Here is a 6,000-nt window from a genome sequence, read left to right on the forward strand (position 1 = left end):
ATACTCTATAATGCTTATCATGTGCCAGACACTATGCTAAGACACTGTTTAAATACATATATATATATACACACACACATATATATATATGAGGTTTTCCTCCTCATACGCCTGTGAAATAAGCCTATTATTATACCCGTGTTACAAATGAGAAAACTGAGGCAATGAGAGGCCAAGGTCACATGATCAGTACTTGGTGAAGCCCCGCCTAAGTTAATGCTGAGTTAATGCTGGACAAGTTAAATAATGTCTCACAGATTGGACTTAAAAGTGAGCAACATTTAATTAATGACTTGTGAAGTATCAGAAAAAAATGGAACATTTTAAATTGAATGGGAACTACTAAGTCATGTATCAGTAACTAAGAATGACTCTTATTGAATGAAATTATTTTTCATTATTCTTTTGAAAGAAGAATATTCTTGTGTTAGTGTTTCACAGTTTTTTTTTTTCATTCACATATTTATTCATTTATTAGCCACACATTTCCTACACACCTTCTACGTGCCAGTGTCTGCTGCAAGCCTTGGAAGATTCAGCGGTGAGCAAAAAATTACAAAGTCCTTGCTCTTAAGCAAATGTCCAGTGGTGGAGGAAGACAGAGTAAACGTAAATAAATTTTGTACAGCGACAGAAATACAACTGGACAATGGGACGGAGAGGCACTGAGGAGGCAGGTCTCTTTGGTCAAGATAGTAGTGGTGGCGTTTGAACCGAGACCTTAATGATCAGAGGGAAATTGGTCTGGGTAGAAGGATTAGCCAATCTAAAGCTGGGAGAGCAAGAAGTAGAGCTTGTTGCATCTGAGGGACTGAAAAAGACAACTGTGCCTCGAACCCCATGAAGGTCAGGGAAAGATGTAGTAAGTGACCAGAGCACATGGTCCCTGTGAGCCTGGCTAAGTAGTTGAAAATTTAATCTCTTTACAATAGATAGCCTTTAGAGGTTAGAAGCAGTGCAATAATAGCATCTGATTTGTGCTTTTTGAAAGAACTACTTTGACTGTTGAGTGTCCTACAAAAGCAAAATACTTGTGTCTCTATGAAGCGCAGATAGTAAAATTTAAAAAGCCCAATGAGCTCATAAGCAGTTGGTTTACTAAGTGTAATCATTTATCTTAACTAGACTTCATTAATATAAGCTTGGTGACCTTGGGGTCCTGGGACATATTAGATTAGGGAAACCCAACTATTTTCAAATAGTGTGATTTGAAAAATTCTCGAACTTGTTGGGGTTCAGGAAGATTATTTTATTGCTGGGCCTGGATGGGAAGTTTAGAATAAGAAAAGAAAGTATGATGGCTGGCTTCCATCTATTCTCCCTTCCTGTGGGAGAAATGATGGTGGGGTGACTACTTTGCTGTTGACCCAATGCTTAAATTTCAGAGCTAGTTCAATCCAGTAAATATTTGCTGAACAACTATTATATGTTAGGCACCTTGCTGAAACTGGGAATATAGAGAATAATTAATAATAAAAGCAGGTATTACTAACAAGAGACAGGCAGTGTGCTAATGCTAAACATGCACCATCTCAAGTTACATTAATTTACACACTAACCATGTAGGGTAGATGCATTTATTATACCATTTTCCGGGTGAGAAATCTAATCCCTTTAAGGGGCTTAAGTTACTTCTCCAAGGTTACACAGCTAGTTAGGGGCATAGGCAGTATTTGGACTCAGGTCTGGTATCAGCACCAATTCTCTTAGCCATTATGCTCTATAAGGACCTTACTTGAGAAGTTCAGGATTATACATATATGGGTACAACCAACCCTAAGACCATCTGGCAAAACTGGCTGCTTGAGAAGTCCTGGATTTATGTAAGATGCTCTTGGAATGGAGAAGATCGTGAAGGAGGGTCCCCAAAACACACTCTCTATACTAAGGGGCAACAGAAGAGAAAAAGAAGTAGCCTACAGCAGTATGATATTGAGGACCAAGAAACAGTGTTTCTCTCTTTTGTGAATAGTTATTACATTATTTCTACTTCAAAATATCAGAAAGAAATCACAGTACTATGGACAGTTTGTGGAGCCACCCTATCTTAGCGTGAATCCTGGCAGGTGTAGAGTTCATAGTATGACCCTGGCACCTAAGTGTAGTTAAGTAAGCTTTCATTTTTCTTTAGCCTGAAAGCAAAGTAGCTTTCTGATAGGTATAGTTTAGGAAAGTCTTCAAAGAAAATATTTAAAGTCCACTATCTCAGAGAAAAGCAATTTTGCAAAAGATCTGTCAGCCAAAGCAAGGCCAAACACACCAATTATTTAGTGAGACTTGTATTGTTATATCATTGCTCATGTTGTTTCTTTATGCATTTACCTGGAAGAAGGCTTTTAATGTTCAACAATTCTCAAAGAGATAAAGACCCACACTGACGTGCCAGAAAGAGCTGTGCCCTGGAATTAGATCAGTTTAGGTTTGACAACTTACTAGAATTAGGTAACGTTCTTAATCTTTCTGAGCCTGTTTCCTATCTGCAAATAGGGATAACACTATCTATTACAGAGGGATGTGGTTCAATTAAATGACACATGTAAATGAAATATAGCCTTCCAGACTGAGAACATACCTAGTAAATGTTAAGTGATCTGCAAATATTCTGCTTTCTTGAAATGGATGAAACCTGTTATCATGTTCTTAACCAATGGTCTAAATATCAAGACAATGTTTAGTTAAAAGTTATATTTGTTCTTTCACTGTCCATCTGCATTTTAACATATTCTAACATATTCTCCTTGATCAATTGTGTCAATATTAGTAACATTTGTCATTTAAGCTATTATTGTTCATATGTTTAAAATATTTCAATGTGATAAAAGTCATTACTCAAAGGGATGCCTAGCTGGCTTTGTCAAAGATTTATTTTAAGTAAAAATAAAAGACACATTTTTCATTTTCACCAAGTTTTATTGAACAGTGTATTCATTAACTGTATGAACTTTGTGGCCAACCCAATACAGTAGCCAAGACATGGAAACAACCTCAGTGATTTTTGTGGGTGAATGGATGAAGAAAATGGGGTGCATACAACCTACTATTATTCAGCCATGATAAAGAAGGAAATCTGGCTATTTGTGACCACATGGGTGGATTTGGGGGGCATTATGCTAAATGAAATGTCAGACAGAGAAAGATAAATACTTTAGGATCTCATATGTGAAATCTAAACTGCTGAACTCATGATAGAAAGAATGGAATGATGGTTGCCAGAGCTGGGGGTTGAAGGTGAGGAAAATGAGTGAAGATGATCAAAAGATAAAAACTTCTAGTTATAAGATAAGTGAGTAATGGTGATGTCATGTACAGCTTGGTCGCTACAGTTAACAATACCGTATTTTACGTTTGAAAGTTGCTAAGAGAGTAGATCTTGAAAGTTCTCATCACAAAAATAAAATTGGTAATTATGTGAATTAAGGTTAACTAAACTTATTGTGGTAGTCATTTCACACTATATATATATATATATATATCAATCATCACATAGTACACCTTGGACAGATACAATATTATATGTCAATTCAATCTCAATAAAACTGGAAAAATCTCATTTATATTTTAGCATAAATATATCAAATGGGTTTCTTAACAAGATGAATAATAACTATAGATAAAAGGAAATAAGATATTGTTGTTGCTGTTGTTTGCTTTTCCAGAGTGCAAAACACTAAAAAGGGGGGAGGTGAGTATGGGCTTGCAGATGCTGCTTCATGGGCCCTAATGCTATGATACAGACATTTAGTCCAGATCTGAAAGAGAACTTGAGTCATTTCAACAAATCTGCAAAACAGTCATGTTCAAACGTGAAGAGATATCAGTAACTTCTTTTTCACACTGCAAGAAATCTGCCTTCAGCTTTCAGCAAAACCTCAGTTTTTGGGTTATGAGGGTAACAGTTCTTAAGCAAGCAGTACAATGCTTCCACCAGTGCTTTCTCCCTATGATGAATAAGTTTTCAGTCTCCCCACCAGTGCTCATCCCTTCTCCCCTTAATGTCTTGGCCAAAATTCAACCATCAGCCCAGAAAACTCCTCCCCAGTTTCATTGACTGTACGTGACCACGTTATTTCAATCACCTTGGCACATTTATATTACCTACTTCCTAAGGTAGGTATTATATATATGAGATTTTAAATAAAAGAATGCCTGTAAAGTACTTAATGCTCAACTCCTAGCACAATATGAATATTCTGTAACTGCTGACTAGCATTATTATTATATCATTTACATTAAAACTAATCTGTACTTTCTTTCACCCACCCATGTTCTTTGTCCCCAACTGGGGTAAAGGAAATAAATGAACATTTATTGATTATCTACAGTGAGAGTATAGAATGCAGTGTAGGCTATAGAATTAGTGGTGTTCAACACTGAAACTGACCTGGATTTGAATTCCAGACCTCTCACTTACTTAGACTTTACGACGCCTCAGTTCCCTTACTGATAATGAGAGATAATAGACATTTCAGGGACCACGGTAAGGATTAAAAATATTATAATGTTTGGATCCAGAAAGGGCATTCATTACCTCATTTCATGTAAACTCTTAGATAATCTGATTGAGTTTTGAGAATCTGATAACGGCTCTGCATCCTTTTGCATTTGCTAACCATTCATAGCATTTTGCATAGAATTCCAGGGCTTTGCTAATATGAAAATCAATCAAAGGCTTTAGTTGGCACAAAGGACTCAGAGAAATTGTTATGGGGCAAGAATTAGAATTCTTCTTGAAATACAGACTATCATCCTGGAGAAGAAAGAACAACATTTTAATGTGGTCAAATTTGGGTCAAAACTATGCACTTCCATAATGATGTTTCTACCAGGTCTTGATTTGACTGGGATTGAAATTTCTGACATTACTGTCCCCATCACAGACTTGAAAACCTGGCAGGCAATCACGTGCAACCTACAGTTAAAGGTCGCTGATCTAAAAAAAAAAATGGGTTTGTTACTACCATTCCGACAAGAGCGTTATGAAGATTAAGAAAAAGCACAAATAAACTCTCCTAACACCTGACAGCCAAGTAATCCATCTTTCAGCTCTTTCAATTCTTTTTCCTTCTTACCTGACTTATTTCCTTCCTTGCTCTGAGTTCTCACTGTGTTTCATGTCCCACAATGCTGAAGTCATTGTAATGCTTTTACTCAGAAATCTCATTTAACATTTAGCATAGTAAATAAGAAAGCCTAAGAAGTGATTGAGGTAAACTGCCCTTATTACATCATTCTGATAACCTGATTTGTCCAGAAATGTGACTATGTGATTCTCCTTTACTTCTAGTTGCTCACCATTCATGGGCACAAATTGAGTGTATATCAGATATATTAAATTCCTGCAAAATTATCTGTGGTGTGATTTGGGGTTCTCTTTGTGTACTACAGCTTTCCTAAAACTAAACTATTATCATTTCTACTCCTCTTCTGTCTGAAAATCCTCAAAACATAATTTCTAATTAATAGTTATACTAATTGGCATTATAGTCATTCTTTTTTGCTTTTTCTCTGATTATAAGTATCTTCTGACGCTTAAGTCAATCAAATGGGTTCTCTACATATGAGGAAGTTCAAAGGGGAACGTAGGAGGAGTAGGGTAAGAAGACATTCACACATAGAATTAGTGGAAGCCTTAGCAGTAACAAAGCTAGTGAAATTAGAGCTCATTAATTAGCAGTCAGGAAAATTTCATCGTGTGTTGTCATTAATTGGTCAACTAGGGTAATTAGGCTTACAAACAATAGAAAGCAAAGAATGGAAAATCTATTGTTTCTGCCAGCTTCTCCTGCTTGTTATAAGCGTAATTTTCTCCTAGTTTATGAAACAATAACAGTTTGGTATTAGAATTTAAATGCCATCAATATAAGATATGGAGATATGTGAAGCCTACTACACTTTCTTCGTAAACTAGTACTATAGCATCATAAATTCCAGTAGAATGATTTAGTTGAAAGATAAAATTCATGCAGAGTACACTATTTGTTTAAACTTCAAAAGAATCAA

Source organism: Mesoplodon bidens, assembly GCF_964165515.1.
Source record: "Mesoplodon bidens genome assembly, contig: HAP1_SCAFFOLD_72, whole genome shotgun sequence".
NCBI lineage: Eukaryota > Metazoa > Chordata > Mammalia > Artiodactyla > Ziphiidae > Mesoplodon > Mesoplodon bidens.